The 20,114-nt window shown below is 42.9% G+C and overlaps 1 long non-coding RNA gene across 1 annotated transcript in view; it reads right to left on the reverse strand.

Moving 5' to 3' along the window:
* Nucleotides 1-1,401: 1,401 nt before the first annotated feature.
* Nucleotides 1,402-20,114, reverse strand: part of LOC148121942 (uncharacterized) — a 30,367-nt gene continuing 11,654 nt past the window's right edge. Inside the window, exons 2-3 of the long non-coding RNA XR_015738008.1 lie at nt 4,794-4,952; nt 1,402-2,332 (exon numbers count right to left, since the gene is read on the reverse strand). This is a non-coding gene — a long non-coding RNA (uncharacterized LOC148121942). The remainder of the gene's footprint in view (nt 2,333-4,793; nt 4,953-20,114) is intronic.

Consider the following 20,114-nt stretch of genomic DNA (forward strand, 5'->3'; position numbering starts at 1 on the left):
GTTCGTGTGAGCCACATCCTTTCATTTCCTCATATTTTCCTCCACACAGCATTGGCACCCCACCTTCTCTCTGGACCACAACTACAATTAAATAAAGCAAACACCTGGAGGCTTCCAACGAATAACCAAAACGAAATGAATGGCCTCTGAGAAAGGAGTGTTTTATCAAGTAGATAGCGTTAGTGGACATTGTCATTCATTAAAGAGAAAACACGCAGGGTCTGTCCTTGAGGGCCAGCTCCATCGTAACCTTTTCCCTTGTCTATCTGGGTGGAAAATCTATATTCTCTCCTCAAAGGAAGCATTTATTGTCTCTATCACGCCAGTTGTGAGACCTTGTGGGTCCTGACAGTAGGCACAGCACACTAGAGCCAAACCCTGTCATTCAGGGGGCCACAACAGGGCCAGGGAGCTGTGTAGCATCATAAGCATCTGAAATAGCACAGGTCTAGGCTGTTAATCTAATGACCCGAAATATTCTTTCCCTAGTATTTGGATGAACAGCAAAATAAAGGCACAGGTCAACATTGCCGTCACTGCAACTTCATTTATATATGGTACTCAAGGACCTGTGAAGTCTGCCCTGGGCAACAAGTTCTCACTTCACATGAACCCACATGGAGGGAGGTAGATGTCACCTCTACCACCCGGAGATGACTATGTCACTCGGCTTCTGAAAGCTGAATGTTCTCAACAGCTTGGCGAATTATGTGTCTTCAGTGCATCCTTGGTCAAAGCCATATACCCAAGACTTGTTTGGGTAGTGCTAGACTTCATATAGACCTGCAATTTCAGGCACATCTTCTGAGTAGGACTGCCTGTCATGGGAGCTGAAGAGATGGCTCAGAGGTTGGGAGCACTGGCTGCCCTTCCAGAGGACCCAGGTTCAATTTCCAGCACCCACATGGCAGCTCACAACCGTCTGTAACTCTGGTTCCAGGGAATCTGACACCTCCGCACAGACACACATACAGGCATACCAATACACATAAAATAAAAATAGATAAATCATTTTGAAAGAATAAAGAAAGCCTATTGTGTATTAAAACAAGAGTTCAGACAACTATTTTCTATGCTCTGACACAGGGAAAAGAGTAGATATAACCGCTTCATTTGAGGGTTTTCTGGTTACTTTGATCTTCAATCAAAACTGAAGATGATTGTCATGGTTTGAACTTGGAATGTCCCCCACAAGCTCGTGTATTTGAACACTCCATCCCCAGAGGGTGGCACTGTTTTGAGACTGCAAACCCACTTTAGGACTGAAAAGAGGACCAAGCTAGAAGAGGTAGGTGTGTGAGCGGGCAGGGTTGCTCCCAAAACGGGAGGTCCTTATGGGTTCAGTCCAGTTCTGGTTTCGGGTTTCTGTTTCTGGCTGACACCAGGGAACAACAGCTCCTGATGCCTTGGCAGTCGTGGAGCCGTGGCTACCATGCCTTCCTTTCTGCGACGTGACAAACTGTGGCTGTGAACCTAGGCAAGCCCCTCCTCCCACGAGTTGGGTCTGTCAGGTATTTGGTCTGAGACACAAAAGTAACTAGTGTGAGTACCATAGCTGAGATGAAGATGAATGCTTTTCAGCCTTTGTCCAAATTATCCTTGGAGTATTTTCACCCCTTCTTTTATCCGATATGCAAGATAGCCAGAACCTTCCTAGGCGTCTTGGAATACAAACATTTCATGATCCAATGAAATAGACAGATAGATATGCAAATAGTTGATGCAATGGAATAAACTCTGAAAACAAGTTATAAATGAAAGGAAAATACCGTGGTCCTTGCTTGGGTCTTCAGAAGTCTGTCTGTCATGGGCAGGAGCCTTTCCAGTGAAGGGTCACTTACATCGGTTCCATTTGTCTGTGTGATAAGATACTTCCAATCACACGTAAAATTGGTAGACTCTCCCCTCGTAGTTTCTGTGGGTCAGGAATTCACAGGTTATCTCAGAGTTCCTCCCAAGGCTGTAATCTAATAGCTTGGGTGGTTTGGGGCATGAGGCCTTGGTTCCGCTGCTTTCTCTCATATTGACTTCTCCACAGACCTGCTTGAGTATCCTCATGAAAGCTCAGCCAGCTTTCTCCAGAATGAAGAGAAGGGATAGAGAGGAAGAAAAGGGAGGGAGAGAACACCAATGTCTTTCGTGTCTTAATATGGGAGATAATAGTCTATCATTTGCTGCATAGTTGATTCATCAAAACTTGCTAGGAGCTGGACCTGACGTCACAGGCCCATAATCTCAGGTACCCTGGATGATGGGATAGGAGGACCACAAGTTCAAGGCCTGCTTATGTTTCACAGAGACTCAAAGTCATCCAGGGCATCTTGATGAGAATCTGTCTCAAAAAACAAAAAAATGAAATCACAAGTTTGTGATGTGGCTCCATGGTAGAGTACTTGCCTAGAATGCAAAAGGGTCTGGGTTTGGTCCACAATACCAAATCAAATAAACAAAAAAGGTTACTAGGCACTGTCTACACTTAATAGGACAGCAAGTAGCAGGGCCGGGGGAGGTCAGTCCACAAGTACTTGTCACACAAGCATGAGGACTTGAGCATCCTCATGAAAACTCAGCCAGCTTTCTCCACTCAGAGCCCCGGCACCGTGTAAAATCCAGGCACGTTGTCTATAATCCCAGTGCTGGGAAGGGCAAAGGCGAATCCTGGCATTTATGGGTCATCCAGCCTAGGCAAGCTGCTGGCTCCAGAGTTGGTGAGAGACCTTGTCTCAAAAAATAAGGTTAAGAACAACTGAGGAAAACACAAGCACCTCTGGCTTCCAGTGTTTTAGTGACGCTTTTATTGTTATGCTAAGGCATCATGACCAAGGCAGCTTATAGAAGAAAGAGTTTATTGGGCTCACAGCTCCAGAGGGTTCGAGTCCATGGCCATCACAGCAGGGAGCGTGGCAGCACCAGGCATGGCACTGGCGCAGTAGCTGAGAGCTGACATCTTGAGACACAACCATAAGGCAGAGAGAGAACAGAAGGGGAGGGGGAAAGGGGAGAGAGATAACTGTGACCGGCTTGAGCTTTTGAAATCTCGAATATATGAGTCCATGGGGGCCATCTCATTCAAATTACTACGCACAGCACATGCTCTATCTAGCTATCTATATCTGTCTCACACATACACACATGTGCGTGTTCCTGCACATTCACTAACACATGAATTAATAAATTTAAATTAATAAATTAATAATTGGCATTTAGGTCCCATATTTTGAAGGAACTTGTGGACATATTTTTAAGCCACCGCAAATTTCACACAATGGCAGGGAAGGCAAAGCAGAAGGAACAGCATGGAGAGCGTGGGAAACAAGAGGTTCCAGGAATAATACAGGGTTTTTCACTGCTGGTTTTCAAATGTAGTTTAACCTTTACGTAGATAAAATCTTACAAGGAATCCCAGTGTCCAGAACAACTGAGAACAGTTCCACCACTTGAGCTCAGAATGAGAGAGGAGTGGACTCCCCAGGCAGCTTCCCTAAGTACTCCCTGGAGACCCTAGAACTTCACAGGGCATCTGGGAGCCACTGCTGTGTGCAAAAGCCCTTAGTGCTTAACCAGCAGGTACTAGACATAGGCTTTGTTAATCTTTGTCTTACAGGGTAACAAGCTCGGCTCTTTTTCTATCTCTAATTTGTAGGGGGAAGATACCCCCCAAAAAAGTCCCATTAAGAGACTGGAGCTTTGGGGACTGATGCTGTGGCTCAGTGGTTATGAGCATTTACTGTTCTTACAAAGGTTCCCTTCCCAGCAACCACACAGTGGCTCACAACTATCCATACCTTCTGTTCAAGAGGAAACTGATGCTCTCCTCTGGCCTTTGTGGGTACTACACACACACGGTGCACAAGTATATATGTAGGCAACACTCATACACATAAAAAAAAATCTTTTTTTTAAAGAGATTCCCATTCACTCTTCTCTACCCTTTCCTAAGACAGAGGTAGGTAGGGGGCTGGAGAGATAGGTGGCTCAGAGGTTAAGAGCACTGGCTGCTCTTTCAAGGTCCTGAGTTCAATTCCCAGCAACCACATGGTGGTTCACAACCATCTGTAATGAAATCTGAAGGCCTCTTCTGGAGGGCAGACATACATGCAGACAGAACACTGTATACATAATAAGTGAATAGATTAAAAAATAAAAAAGATAGAGGCCGGTCATCTTAGTGGTGTCCATGGTTCAGCTTCCAGCTGCAACTCATCTGAAGGGTAAAAGCTCCTTATGCAAGGCGTGGCTTGTGGAGACAACAAAAGAAAGGGCAAGGGAGCGAATAGAGAAAGGATTAGGAGTTGACATGATTTTTTGTTGTTGTTGTTGCCACTGTGTGATTGGCCAAGACAGTTTTATAGACAAGCTCTGAGTCAAAGAGGAGAAAAATACACTCATGGGTTCATGATGCTAGAGCAAGGCAGGAGACTCGCAGCTAATCACGCCAGGTACTGGCACTCTGAACACCTGTTCTGTATGTGATCGTAAGGGGCAATCTTTAGAATGCGTTGTTGAATGATTTAAATATTAAACATGTATGGACATGTGTACATGAATATATAATGCTACATATGATATTTCTAGAAGGATGCAAATGGCATGTGCACACACATGAGATATTGATAAAGGGAAAGTTCACATTGGGTTTATAGCTCAGAGGTTGAGCTCTAGGCCAATACGTATAAGAGTCTGATCTTGATCCCTACATGCCCTCTCCACCATGCCAAAATGGTGAAATACACAGTTGAATACATATTCTACACAAAGGAAAATTTAAGTTGTAGTTGAACTTATTAACTCACCAAAACCGGGAAAAGCCAGTGCGATGCTGGCGTGTTTTTAAGTAACCAAGTTTGTCTTCTGCCACTCACTTTCATCACCACCTTTCAGGTCAGTGGGATGGCTCGGCAGGCAAAGGCACTTGCTGTTTAAGCCTGGTGACCAGAGCTGATCCCTGAAACCTGCATAAAGGTGAAAAGAGAGAACTAATCCACACAGCTGTCCTCTGCCTCCACGTGCATGCTGTGGCATGTACATGCACATGTGTACACACACACACACACATACATACATACAGAGAGAGAGAGAGAGAGAGAGAGAGAGAGAGAGAGAGAGAGAGAATGGAATTTTTTAAAGAACAAAAATGCTCCGGAGATGACTTAGCAATTAAGAGCACTGGCTGCCCTTCCAGAGAACCAAGGTGTGGTTTCCATCATCACCTGGAAGCTCACAGCATCTGTAACAACAGTTTCAGAGGGATCCAATGCCCCTTCTGGCCTCTGTGGACATTAGGCACATGCATGGTACACAGACATATACAGGCCAACAGTCATAAACTTAAATAATAAATAAACTAACAGTGCTCACATCTCTCTCTATTACTCTGCCCTTCACCGTTGCTTCCTTCTCTGACTTCTCAATCTTATTCCCCACTTTCCTACCCCAAATTATCAATTTGTATAAATTGATGCAAATATATATCAGTATAAGTTCAGAACTCTAAATCCTCAACAAAACTCACAGCCTACTGCCCAAAATGACACTATCAGAGTAAACCAACTCATACATGTGCAAATGACACCATTTACCATTGGCTAAAACAATTGCTCTGTGTGTGTGTGTGTGTGTGTGTGTGTGTGTGTGTGTGTGTGTGTGTGTGTTCCACTGCATGCAAGTGTGAAAAACTAAGAGTGTGGAGAGGTCCGACGTCAACCTTAGGAACCTCTTCAGGAGCTGTCCATCCTGGTTTCTCTTGAGACAGAATCTCTCACCGGAACCTGGGGCAGCTGATTAGACTAGGCTGACTCTCCAGCACTACGATTTTAAGTATGCCCCATCATGCCCGATTTGCATTCTTTAGGCAGGCTCTGGGATATGAACTCATGCCCTCATGCTTACCCAACTGAACTACCTCCCCAGCTCAACACTGACAATGCTGAAGGGCTATCCAACAACCCAGCACCCCTCCCACTGACGAGATTTAAATGGCAAGTATATTTTTAAAATTTTAGTCTGTAACGTTTTCAGAGAAGGGTTGTGTCTTCAGCAGCCTGCCAGCCTCTCATTCTGTGCAGGTGCTGATGGCGCACTTTCACCTCCGAAGCTCTCTTTCCCCCTCCATGCCTCCGTAGAGAACCAGATTCCCCAGAAGATGGATACGTCTGGATTATGGTTTACATTTATTTCAGGACGAGCGTTGTTTCCCATTTTTGAATTTACTCCATAGGCTAAATCATTAAAAACTTTCTTTCTTCTTTTGACATTGATAATGATGCACTTCAGCATGAAATATGTCGGCTTTGGCTTAGAAAGAGCTGAAGGGTTTGGCCCTCAGATTGACTTTCGTATGAACAGCCCTCTTTTATGCAAGCAAACAGGTATCTGGAGAATATTGCTATTAATAGTCTCTGACAATATGTTTACTTTTAAAGACAGACCATAAAGAAAGATTCCAATTATTCAATTTTACTAATAACCAATTTTCCATTCTGATAAAATGTATGTCTACAGAGACAAAAGGAAGAGAGATGCTAAGGACCAGAAATGCTATGTAAGTGATTGATCAGTATAACTTGAACCAAAAAAAATATAATATTATTGATCCCGAAGTATGAGCGTGTATCTGATTCTTCGCTTCTGCTGGTGCTTCTGTAAATCAGCATGTCACGACAGAGCTATTCTGTCCTATTTAGTAGTTTCAAACAGCCCTTTAGAGAGTTGACTTGCTTCCCGATTGCCAGGCAGACCACAGCAGCTGCCTCGAGGAATAGTTGTTCCTCTTCCAGTCTTGTTAAATACCGATAGCATCGTTGACTTCACGGGTTATGCTGATTCAGATTCAGGATGCCTTGACCCAAACACGCCATTGCACACTGTCTTCTTTACACTAGCTAAAGAAGTTGTCCAGATTTCCATGCTACCCAGGAAGTTATGTTGTTACATTGTTTCCTAATGACAAAAGGTCTAAATAACATCAAAAGTCTCAGTGAGAGCTGTGATGGGATCCCAGCCGTGTGCTTGATCCAGAGAGGAATGGAGACGTTCACCCTCAGCTGGCAGGACAACCAGTCACCCATGGCGGTCCTTATTACTGACTCATTTAGATATGAGGTTTATAGCAATAGTTCAAACTCCAGGATCTACATTTACCAGCCAAGATCTTGATGAGTTACTTCTCTTCTATGGGCTTCTATAGACACCTGTAATCCCAACACTTGGGAGGTGGAGGCAGGAGAATCAGGAGTTCAAGGTCATCCTTGGCCAGAGCAAGGTCAAGGCCTATCAATCAGAGCTACACATCTCAAGGTGTGGGGGTCAGAGGTGGGAGGTGGGGATGAAGGAGAGGCCAGTCCAGGCCAACCTGGGCTACACAGTAGAACTTTGACTCCAAAAACTAAATAAGTAAATTAAATAATAAATAACAGCAAAAGAAAGATACACAGTAAAACTTGATCACCTTTACCTTTGAAATGATTACTGGAGTCTCAGAACAGTAATGATACATTTCTTAGTTTGGACACGTGAGTGCCTAAACATTTTATTACAACGTTTTACAACTTACATACACTATAACATGGCATTCAAACCTGTTCAATGAAGAAAAAGCTAGGCAACCCCTCCCTTGTGTAAAAATGAAGTCCATTTAGCTCTTCCTGACCCAGCATCTCATCCCTCAGGCTAGGGCTGAATCTTACAGGTTTTTCTCTCCCACCAGGTACAGCAGTCAGGTTAAGTAATGCTCTGCCTCTATGTGTTTTCTAAATCTAAGTGTGTGACATCTTGTTAGAATGATATGGCTGCCTCTCCTTGGGAGCCTTCCCTGCCTGCCAACCAGAGAGCAGGAGGGCTTGCGGTCCCAGCTTCCCAAAGACACTGACCAACCTGTTGCTATTCGCTCTGGTGCCTAAGACCAGGGACACATCTTGCTTCCTTCAGCCAGCTACTCCTCTGGTTTATCCTCCAGGGTCCCTCATGCTCTGCCTTGAACCATCCACAAGTTCTTTGACAGGTCAGAGAGCCCTCCACCTGAAACAGAGAACACAGTGAAGGGCTGGTACCTCTGGGATTAGGACCCAGTGATATAGACTGCAGGAATGGTGATAAAAAAAATTGCCTAATCAGGCTATAAAGACGTGGGCACTGTTTGCTGTACATCAGCATGGGCCTAGAGAACTGAAGCCCAGCTCACACAAGCTCTAGGAGGCCACCCCAACACAGGTCAGACGCCCCACTCCTGCTCAGCCACCCACAGCTTTTCTCTGCTTATTTATGCATGCATTTATTTATTTATTTATTTATTTCTAAAACCTGGGGTGGGGGAGAAAAGAGAGGAAGACGGGGGAAGTGATTTTTCTTCTTAATAGGTTTTCTCTTCTTACTCTAGGTGGGGATCAATGCAAGCGGGATTGAACCTACTCCCTCAGATCCCTTCTCTCCAAGCCGCTTCCTCCCATCATAAATAATTCAGGCAAGATAAAATAATCATGTGCTGGTAATTACCACTGTCCTCTCCCCCCAAAACATGCAATTCCCGAAATGCTATAGATGTCCCCTGGAGACCTGGGGAGCCATCTTGCCGCTCCCACCCCGCCCCAGTGGCAATGGCAACGATGGCCAGTTAAGGCTGGGCTGTGTGCTGGTAAGGGTGGGACAGCTGTTCTGTGGTCATTCCTGGGCAGAAAGGTGATGAAATGAGTTCCTGTGCTTCCCTGGAGATAGCTGGCACTCTGCTCAGGAGCCCGACAGCAGCACACGCTGCAAAGGGCTTTATAGGCTATGTAAGGACACTCACTCTCACCGCTAGCTCTGTGCAAGGGGTAAAGCTTTTATGCCCAATCTAAAGCAGAACAATTCACCTTTTCTCCAGCCTCACCTCTTTGTATTATTTCTCTAATTGTTTCATTTTTTTTATTCTACATATCTTGCTTCATCTATAGGAGCAAGGCTTTGAGATATCAGTTAAGTCCTGTGCAATACAAGAAGATAGCACAACACAAGAATGGACATCCTCAGTTCTAGAGGAGAAAGGAGCAACATTACACAGGCGCACATGTGTGTGCACACACAACACACACACACACACTTTTTGTTTAAAAGGAGGAGGGGAACTAACTTAACAAAAACATGTATGAGCAGATGAAAAGGAAGAAGACTGAACTTACAAGCATGAAGACTAAATCTGGCTCCTCCTTCTCTCTCTCAGTCACACCTCTGAGGCTACAGGGAGAAAGTGGCAAGCTGCCCCAGCAATGTTAACCAAGGTCAGTGGTAACCCAGGCAACAGGCTCCAAATCTGACTTGTCTGGCACTATAGCCACATATGGCTAATGGCTGCCACCTCGATTGATGCTGAAGATGTGGGACATTTCCACCACCTTCGAAAGTCTTCTTGGACAGGCTGCTGCAACACGACATGCAAGCAAGCCTGGCAGATGTGTGGGCCCAACTGGACGGGGAAGTGAATGGGTGGGGGAAGAAAAGGGGATGAGGTGAAGGGAGTCATCCTAAGTCAGCTCCGCCTTCAGAAGGAGAACCTTTCTACAGCAATTCCAATAAGTAAACTCTCCACGGAAAATAGGCACTGCGTCTGGTGTTAATGCCTGTTTGCACACTAATGACCTTTAAGATGCAGGCACCAAGGCAGAGCATTATCTTTTCATTACTGTTGCTTATCTTTTATTGAAAACAGGTTTTTCCTATAATATATTCTGATTACAGTTTCCCCTCTCCTCTACTCTCTTCACCTCCCCTCCCATCCAGATCCGTTTCCCTCTGACTCTCATTAGAAAACAAACATGTAGCCAGGCAGTGGTGATGCACACCTTTAATCCCAGCATGTAGGAAACTGAGGCAGGTGGATCTCTGTGAGTTTGAGGTCAGACTGATTTACAAATCTAGTTCTAGGACAACCAAAGCTACACAAAGAAAGAAAGGAAGGAAGGAAAAAAGGAAGGAAGGAAGGAAGGAAGGAAGGAAGGAAGGGAAAAACAGTCATCTAAAGGATAATAATATAATGAATATAATATCAAACAAAAAACAAATCTAAATAGGACAAAACAAACAGAAGGAAAAGATCTCAAATAAAGGCACAAGAAACATATAAGCACAGAGACACATTAATTTGCACATTCAGGAATCCCATATGTTTTACTTATGGTTTCTATTACTACAACAAAGCACCATGACCAAAAGGCAGTTTGGGCAGGAAAGGGTTTATTTGGTTTACACATCAGCATTGCTGTTCATCACTGAAGAAAATCAGGACAGGAAGTCAAACAGGGCAGGATCCTGGAGGCAGGAGCTGATGTTGAGGCCATAGAGGGGAGCTGCTTACTGGCTTGCTTCTCATGGCTTGCTCAGTCTGAATTCTTATAGAACCCAGGACCACATGCCCAGGAATGGTACCACCCACAATGGACTGGGACCTCCCCCACTGATCACTAAATGAGAAAAATGCCTTACAGCTGGATCTCACCAAGGTGTTTCCTCAGCTGAGCTCCTTTCTCTGATGACTCTAACGTGCGTCAAGCTGATGCACAAAACCAACCAGTAGACCATAAAACACAAAATCGGAAGCCATAATATACCATAATATATACACAAAATCTGTAAAGTAAAAAAGAAAGAAAGAAAAGAAAAGAAGTAAAAGTAAAGAAAAAAAGCCTTGGGAAGACATTATGAGTCAAGGAACCTACAAAGATGCTGCTGAGTTCTTTTTGAGTTGGCATCTACGGCTGGGCACGGGGCCTGCCCTTCAGAGTAGTTTGTTTCCTCACCAGTGGTGGTGACGCCACCTTTAATCCCACCACTCAAGAGTCAGAGGTAGATGGATCTGTGAGTTCAAGGCCAGCCTGGCCTACAAAGCAAGTTCCAGAACACCCAGGGCTATACAGAGAAACCCTGTCTCCAAAAAGACCAAAAACAACAACAACAAAAGGAAGTTTGTTTCTTTAGCGAGACTACCTTGGAGAAAACTAAATTTTCACTTGCAAGTGGACAATCAACTGGAGATGGCTTCTGGGTTAGAGATGGAGGTTTGTGTCTGCTTCGCCTTTCAGCTCTAGGGCTCCAGCTACTGCAGATCTGTGTAGGCCCTGGGCGTGCCACCTCAGTCTCTTTGAGTTCGTGTGTACATTGGTCCTGTTTAGAAGGCCTTGATTCCTTGGTTCCTTCCATCCCCTCTGACTCTTAGACTTTTTCCACCTTCTCTTCTGCAGAGTTCCCTGAGGCCTGATGGGAGGGATTTGATGGAGACATCCTGTTTAGAGCTGAGCATTCCAAGGTCTTTCACTCCCTGCACAGTGTCTAGCTGTGGGTCTCTATTTGTTCCCATCGGATGCAGGAGGAAGCTTCTCTGATGATTGATGGCTGAACAAGGCACTGATCTATGAGTACAGAATAACGTTATTAGGACTCATTTTATTGCTATGTTCCTCTCATAAAACAGCAACATTTCATTTTACCCTAGATCCTTGGGCTACCTAGTCTCAGGTTCTTGATCACCCAAGCAGCATTGGATATGGATTCCATCTCATGGAGTGGCCTTAAAAACAGTTACTCCCACAAGCTTTGTGCCATCCTTACACTAGTACCTCTGGCAGGCAGGTCGCCATGTTAGACAGAAGGGCTTGTTGCTGAGTTGCTGTTTACTTTTCTCCTTTAAAAGCCTGCAGAGCACCTTCCAGTACCTGAACACTAGTCTGTGAGGATGAAGGCTCTAGGTAGGCACCTGCTCAACTTCTCCATGTTCAATGAGTGGTGCAGGTATATTTTCCAGTCAAAGCATCTTGCTGCTGTTTTTTGAAGAACAAGCCATAGCCTGTGGCAACCGCCTGTGTTTTGAGGGGGGGTTCCATGGAACCCCTTTGGCCAACAACTGGATTACAAATAACCCTTCCTGGTACTGAAGTTCCACTTGTTCAGCTGCAGCTCTGTCTCTCCTGCTATTCGGCAATTTAATTTAGATTGCCTTCATATGTGTAAAGACTTTAGGAAGCTTCTATTGTGTTAGATTTCCATATGACCCCTCAAATGGTTCTTAGTTTTAGCTGTCCCTCCCTGTACTCCCTCCCTCAATTCCCCTCTTTCCGTTCCCCTTCTCTGTTTGATGCTCCTATTCCCGTTGCCACAACCTGGTCATTCATGATATCTATTCTAGTCTATTCTGCTCTGTTCTATTCCCCCTTCTGTCTCCCCACTTTGTGGTTATAGAGATTGTAGTTTGCATCTTTGACCTAACATCTACATATAAGTAAATGCATACCATTTGTCTTTCTGGTTCTGGGTTAACTCACTCAGGATGATTTTTTTTTTTTTAGTTCCACCAATTTACCTTCAAATTTTATGATTTCATTGTTCTGTTGTTTGAACAGAAGAGTAATCTTCCATTGTATGAATGTACCACATTTTCTTTATACATTCACGCATCAACACACATCTAGGTTGTTTCCAATTTCTGGCTATTATGAATAGACAATGAACAATGCTGTGTTGGGATGAAGCATCTTTTGGATGTGTGCCCAAAAGTGATATAGCTGGGTCTTGAGGTAGGATCGATTCCCATCTTCCTAGGGAACTACCACACTGATTTCCACAGTGACTATACAAGTTTGCACTCCCACCAGCAAAGGATGAATGGTCCCTTACTCCACATCCTCCACAGCATGAGCTGCCATTTGTCTTATTGATCTTGGCCATTCTCGCTGGTGTAAGATGAAATCTTAAAGTAGTTTTGATTTGTATTTCCCTGATGGGTAGGAAGATTGAACATTTCCTTAAGTGCTTCTCAGCCATTTGAATTTTCTCTTGAGAATTCTCTGTTTAGATCTGTACCCCATTTTTAATTGGATTATTTTTTCTTGATATTCAGTGTTTTGAGTTCTTTATATATTTTGTATATTAGTCCTCTATCGATGTGTGGTTGGTATTTAAAAAAAATCCTCTTCTGTAGGCTGACTCTTTGTCTGCTTGATGGTGTCCTTTGACATGCAGAAGCTTTTCAGTTTCATGAGGTCCTATTTAATTAATTGCTCATCATAACGCCTATGCTAACGGTGTTCTGTTCAGAAAATTTTTTCCTGCACTGATGAGTTCAAAACTACAAGTTCAAGGCTATGAGTTCAAGGCTATTCTCTACTTTGTCTTCTATCAGGTTCAATATATTTGGTTTTATGTTGAGGCCTTATGTCCATCTGGACTTTAGTTTTATGCAGAGTGATAAGTATAGATCTATTAGAATTCTTCTACAAGAAGCCGTCCAGTTTGACCAGCACCGTTTGTTGAAGATGCTGTGTTGTTGGTTTGTTTGTTGGCTTGTTTGTGTTTTAACAGTGTGTATTTCTGATTTCTTTATCAAAACTCGGGTGTCCATTGGTGTGTGGGTTTATGTTTGGGTCTTCAATTCTATTCTTATGATTATTATGTCTGTTTTTGCATTAATACCATGCTGTTTTTATTACTGTAGATCTGCAGTACAATTTGAGGCTGGGATGATGATATCTCCAACAGATTTTGTTTATTCAGGATTGTTTTAAGCTATCCTGGGTTTTGTGTCTGTGTGTGTGTGTGTTTCCATATGAAGCTACAAACTGTCCTTTCAAGATCTATGAAGAGTTGTGTTAGAATTTTGATGGAAATTGCATTGAATCTGTAGATTGTTTTCAGTAAGATGACAATTTTTACTATATTAATCCTACAGATCCATGAGTATAGGAGATCTTTTCATCTTCTGATATCTTCTTCAATATCTTAGAGTTTGGAGCATCCAACTGTTTCACTTGCTTAGTTAGAGTTACTCCAAGATATTTTATTCTTTTTGAGACTATTGTGAAGGGTGTTACTTCCCTGATTTTTTTTTCTCAGTCTGTTTGTCATTCGTGTAAAGGAAGGCTGATTTTTTTTTTGAGTTAGTTTTGTATTCAGCTACTTTGCTGAATTTGTTTATCAGCTGTGGGAATTTCCTGGTGGAAATTTTAGGATCACTTATGAATACCATCATATCATCTACAAATAAAGACACTTTGATTTCTTCCTTTCTAATTTGTATCTTCTTGATCTGCTTCAGTTGTCTTATTGTTCTAGCTAAGATGTCACATGCTATATTGAAGAGGTATGGAGAAAATGAACAACCTTTTCTTGTTCCTGATTTGAGTAGAATTGCTTTGAATTTCTCTCCCTTTAAGTTGATGCTGGCTATGGGATTGTTGTAAACTGTCTTTATTATTTTGAATTATGTCCTCATGTATCCCTAATCTCTCCAGGAATTTTATTATAAAGGGGTGTTGGATTTTGTCAAAAGCCTTTTCTTCACCTAAAGAAATGGTCATATGTTTTTTGTCTTTTAGTATGCTTATATGGTGGATTCTATTTACTGATTTGCACATGTTGAATCATCTCTGCATCTCTTGGAAGAAGCCTACTTGATCATGGTAGATTATATTTTTGGTGTGTTCTTAGATTTGGTTTGCAAGTATTTTATTGATAATTTTTACATCTATATTCATAAGGAAACTGGTCTGTAATCCTTTTTTGTTGGGTCTTCATGTGCTTTAGGTATCAGAGTAATTATGATCTCATAAAATGAATTGGGCAATGTTTCTTCTGTTTCTATTCTGTGGAATAATTTAAGGAGTGTTGGCATTAACTCTTCTTTGAAAATCTGGTAGCATTCTGCACCCAAACCATCTGGCACTGAATATTTTGGAGGGAATAGGGAGACTGGGAGACTTTTAATGACTACTTCTATTTCCTTAGGGGTTATAGGTCTTTTAAGATTACTTATCTGATCTTGATTTAACTTTATTAAATGGTATGTATTGAGAAAATTATTCATATTTTTTAGATTTTCCAATTTGGTCAGTACAGGTTTTTAAAGTATGCCCTTAGGGTTCTCTGGATTTCCTCAGTGTCTGTTGTTATGTGTCTCTTTTCATCCCTAATTTTATTAATTTGGATATTTCTTCTATGCCTTTTAGTTAATTTGGATAAGGGTTTGTCAATCTTACTAATTTTCTCAAAACAACAACTCTTTGTTTCATTAATTCTTTGTATTATCTTTTGTTTGTTTGTTTGTTTTTATTTTGTTGATTTCAGTCCTGAATTTGATTATTTCTTGCCTTCTATTTCTTTGGGGTGTGATTTTTTTCTTTATTCTAGATCATTCATGTGTGCTGTTAAGTTGTTAGTATGGGATCTCTCCAATTTCTTTATATATAGGCACTTAGTGCTATCATCTTGCCTCTTAAAATTGCCTTCATCTGGCCGGGCATAATGGTGCACACCTTTAATCCCACACTCAGGAGGCAGAGGCAGGCAGATCTCAGTGAGTTCAAGGCCAGTCTGGTCTACAATAAAGTGAGTTCACCGGTTGTAGTGATACATGCCAGTAGGATTTGCTGAAGGAGGCAGAGGCAGGAGGATCAAGAGTTCGAAACCAGCCTGGGCTACACATTTAAAATAAAATAATAAATAAAGCAAGTTCAAGGACAGCCAGAGCTGCTATACAGGGAAATGTTATTTTGAATATATACATATATACATACATATGTATATGTACATATATATATGTATATATATATATATATATATATATATATTAAAAGAATTGCCTTCATCTTGTTGGAGGAGGCTGCCTGTTCTTCCCGGTCACCCAGCTAGCTTAGACCCAAAATAATCACACAGAAACTGTATTAATTAAAACACTGCTTGGCCCCCATTAGCTTTAGTTTCTTATTGGCTAACTCTTACATATTAATTTAACCCATTTCTATTAATTCATATATCGCCACGTGACAGTGGCTTACCAGCAAAGTTTTGGCATGTCTGTCTCTGGTGGCAGCTCCATTGCTTCTCTCTGACTCTGCCTCCTTTCTCCCAGCTTTCTGTTTAGTTTTCCCCACCTAGCTCTGTTCCCCTATAGCTCTGCTATAGGCCCAAAGCAGATCCTTTATTTATCAATGGTAATCATAGCATACAGAGGGAAATCCCACATCATCCTATAAATTTGGGTATGCTGTGTTTTCATTTTCATTCAATTCTAGAACATTTTTAATTTTTATTAATATCTACATAATTAATTTTTAAATTTTTTATTCAGTAGTGAATTGTTCGGTTTCTATGAGTATGTAAACTTCTGTTGTTTCTGTCATTGTTGATGTCCAGCTTTAATGTGTTTTCCTCAGACAGGATATTGGATGTTGTTTCAATTTTCTTGTATCTGCTGAGAGTTGCTTTGTGTCTGAGTATGTCACCAATTTTGGAGAAAGTTCCATGAGCTGCTGAGAAGGTACATTCTTTAGTGCTTGGATGAAATGTTCTGTAAATATTTGTTGGGTCCATTTGGTTTGTAATGTCAGTTAGCTCTAGCATTTCTCTGCCTAGTTTTTGTCTGAATGACCTGTCTATTGGCAAGACTGGGGTGTTGAAGTCTTCCACTATCAGTGTGTTAGGGCCAATATGTAATTTAAGCTGTAGTAGTGTTTCTTTTGCAAACCTGGGTGCCCTTGTGTTTGGGGCATAGATGTTAAGAATTGAAACATCTACTTGGTGGACTTTTCCTTTGATGGATATGTAGTATTCTTCCCTATCTCTTCTGATAAATTTTGGTTTGTAGTCTATTTTGTTAGACATTAAAATGGCTGTACCACTTTGTTTCTTAGGACCATTTGCTTTTCCAACCCTTTACCCCAAGGAAATGCCTATCCTTTGTCCCGCGCTACTGTCTTGCCAGCAAGAACGACGCAGGGCACGTAGGATCCTTCTGCAGAACAGCTTTTTAATGCATCTTGAGAGCGAGAGCATAAGCCGACATGGCGGAGACCCAGAGTAAGGCGAACCCAGCCCTTATATAGGAAACAGTCCCCGCCTCGGACGTGTCACTCTCAGATTGGTCAGCTGCCCATCATCCCAGATGACGCCTCGGGAGAGGCAGGGACTACAGCGTTGGAAATTTACCAACGCATGCGCGTTATCCTGTTCACCGGGCAGTGAAACCGGATGTCAGCGCCATCTTGGAATGGCGAATGTGATTGTGGTCCTCTACAATCCTTGATGTTGAGGTGCGTTTCTTGGATGCAGCAGGATGGATCCTGTTTTTACCTCCACTCTGTTAGTCTGTGCCTTTTTATTGGGGAATTGTGATCATTGATGTTAACAGGTTAACATCAGCAGGTTTTGTTGATTCCTGTAATTTTGTTCTTGTGGTTTGTCCCCCTACCAGCTTTTGATGGGATTGTCTATTCCTTGTATTTTCATGGGTGTAGTTAACCTCTTTGATTGAAGTTTGCCTTCTAGTACCTTCTGTAGGGCTGGGTTTATAGGTAGGTACTACTTAAATTTGGTCTTGTTTTATAATGCCTTTCTTTCTCTCTTCGCTGTGATTGAAAGTTTTGTGTGATTGTAGTCCAGGCTGGGCCAGCATCTGTGGTCCCTTAGAGTTTGTAGTGCATCTATACAGGTCCTTCTGGTTTTTAGAGTCGCCACTGAGAAGTCAGGTGTTGTTCTAATAGATCTGACTTTATAGGTCACTTGGTCTTCTTCCCTTACAGCCTTTAGTATTCTTTCTTTCTTCTGTACACTTAGTATTTTGATTATTATGCACAAAGAGATTTGTTTTTTCTGGTTTAATCTATTTGGCGTTCTGCTTTGCTTGTTTGTTTTTTTGTTTTGTTTTTCGAGACAGGGTTTCTCTGTGTAGCTTTTGGAGCTTGAACCTGGCTCTGTAGACCAGGCTGGTCTCGAGCTCACGAAGATTCGTCTGCCACTGCTTTCTGAGTGCTGGGATTAAAGGCGTGTGCCAGCACTGCCTGACTGTCCTGATTCTTTTCATTGTATTTTTATCCTGGTGGCTAAGCATTTGGGATTAGGATGACTGTAAGTGATGTCTTGGTCTTGTCTTTCTTGGGAGTGATACTTGGGAATGGAAATGGGCTAGAAGGGATCGAGGAGGGGGGAACTGAGGGTGTCTACAGGAAGAAAGGAAGCAGGGTGTTCTACCATAATCTGCTTAGTACCCCTGGGAGTTGGGGCAGAAAAAGAGGGAAGACCACAGCAGGTAGCCTGCTACAGAGCTAGGGGTGAGCCTGGGGGTTGGATTTGGAGGAGAGAAGGCAGGGTGAAGATCTGCAGCTAGGCTATCTGCTTCCCTGGCCTGCATCAGGCAGAGCATTTCCAAATGCTTAGTAACACAGCTGTCAGTTTGGTGACTTGGGCATGTTTAGTTGGGTTTATTAATAGCAAAGCTTTTGAAGAATGGAAAAGAGCATATTCTAAGGGAGTTCTTTTTCATATTTTAAGAAGGACATGATTATAAAGATGAAAATATTGCATAAAATCCTGAAGACTGGCTTATGTGAGATAAATTCCAAAATATCAGTGCTTTGTGAAAGGGTTACATATGATTGTCACGCCTCTCATTTCCTCTTTCCGGGGCAGCATCCCAGCTCCACCTTCCCTCTGGCTCTAAGATGTCCCCATCAGGAGCCAGGGAAAAGGACTACAAGCTACACGGATGAAAAGCCAGCCTTACTGTTAAGCTAGGAAGTGGAGAGTAAACCTAAGGAGTATGTGGGAAGCAGCTCTCAGCAGGGAGCAGCAACTCACCCAAGGGCAGCAAGTGTTCTCTACCTTCTGCCGGGAGTGGTGGTTGCACACCAGAAGTCCAGCACTCAAGGCCAGCCTGGGCTACAGACCAAGACCCTGCCTCGATAACCCAAGGACCGGACTGTAGCTCAATGGTACACAGTTCGCCTGGCATAGTGAATTCCGTTCTCCAGCCTCAAAATTAATTCATTTAAGTCTGTGCTTTAACGTCACACTTAAAATAATAGATTCTAAGATACTGAAATTTTCCAAAGTAGTATGACATGTGGGATGTTGATTTGCTAAATTTAATATTAACATCAGTAGGGGAGAGGAACATGTGTATTTCCTATTCTTACCCTTAACCCCCCTTCAGACATACAGGGTGCTATACACTGGTCGCAACGTGACACGACAACCCTTCTCAAGGACCCGCAGTGACTTGTGGTCACACTGGCTTGCACCTCCGTATCACAGACATTTCTCTCCTCGTTTCTGCAATGCTGTCTTTGATCCTGTGCTCACCTGTGTATGTTCTTTCTTTTCAACTAAAATACAGTCTTTCTCTGTGCGGCACCAAGGCGAGCTCGTGGTGGATAAGGAGGTGGATAAAGCAGATCAAAGTCCTCTGGCTCTCAGACTGGGAAGATGAACATCTTCCCAAATAATATTTAGATTACTATTTTGCTATATTATATACACACTGAATACTATAATAGTATTCAGCTGAGGGGTGCTGAGGGCCAGGCAGCAGGCAAGGATTCAATAAGCCTTCCAGGGAGGTTTCAGTTTCCAAGAGAAAACAGGCCTGATATTGTAGGACCCAGCCATGACAAGCTCCATAGGGGCCCGAGTCTCAGGTATTTTATGACAATACCTGGTTCCAAGAAAGACCACAAACTGCAGGAACAGACCATCCAAAGGAAATCCCTACCACTGTAGATACCTGCCAGCACATACCCATCGCTTTTCACCAGGACACCCCTAGACAAATGTCAGCCAATCAGGGATCCTGAACCTTAGAAATCCCTCACCCCTATTATAAAAACCCAATCCCAGCAGAGCTCTGGGCTCTCCAATCAGGCCAATACGTTGGACACCTGAGAGTCTGAATCTGAGAACTTGTGTAAGAATAAAGGGTCCTTGCTTTTACATACAGGACTCGGTCTCCTGGTTGGTTTTTAGGGAACTCCTTGATCTGGGCATAAGAGTACCATAGAAAAGTCAGTGCATGGCACAGAAGAAACCAGAGACAACTGCAGATCTCGAAGCTATGGAGCCCAGGTCCAGCAGGAGAGCCGGACAGCTTCACAGAGGAGATGATGGACGTCCCAGAGGTGTGTCAAGTCAGGAAGACGTGAAAAGCCGTAGGACAGGAGGTCAATCACACCGCAGGACCTCAAAGTGAACCTATTTTCTTTCCTATATAAAGCTACTATCCCTTGGGAAATCCTGGCACGCACCTTTGTAACAGGCACAGAGGAGCTGCTTTTCCTTAGAAACCCTGAGTCTTCCCTTAGGCCTCCAAGTAAACCGGAAGCAGGACG

This window comes from Myodes glareolus, chromosome 6 (assembly GCF_982192425.1).
Source record: "Myodes glareolus chromosome 6, mMyoGla1.1, whole genome shotgun sequence".
NCBI classification, from domain to species: Eukaryota; Metazoa; Chordata; class Mammalia; order Rodentia; family Cricetidae; genus Myodes; species Myodes glareolus.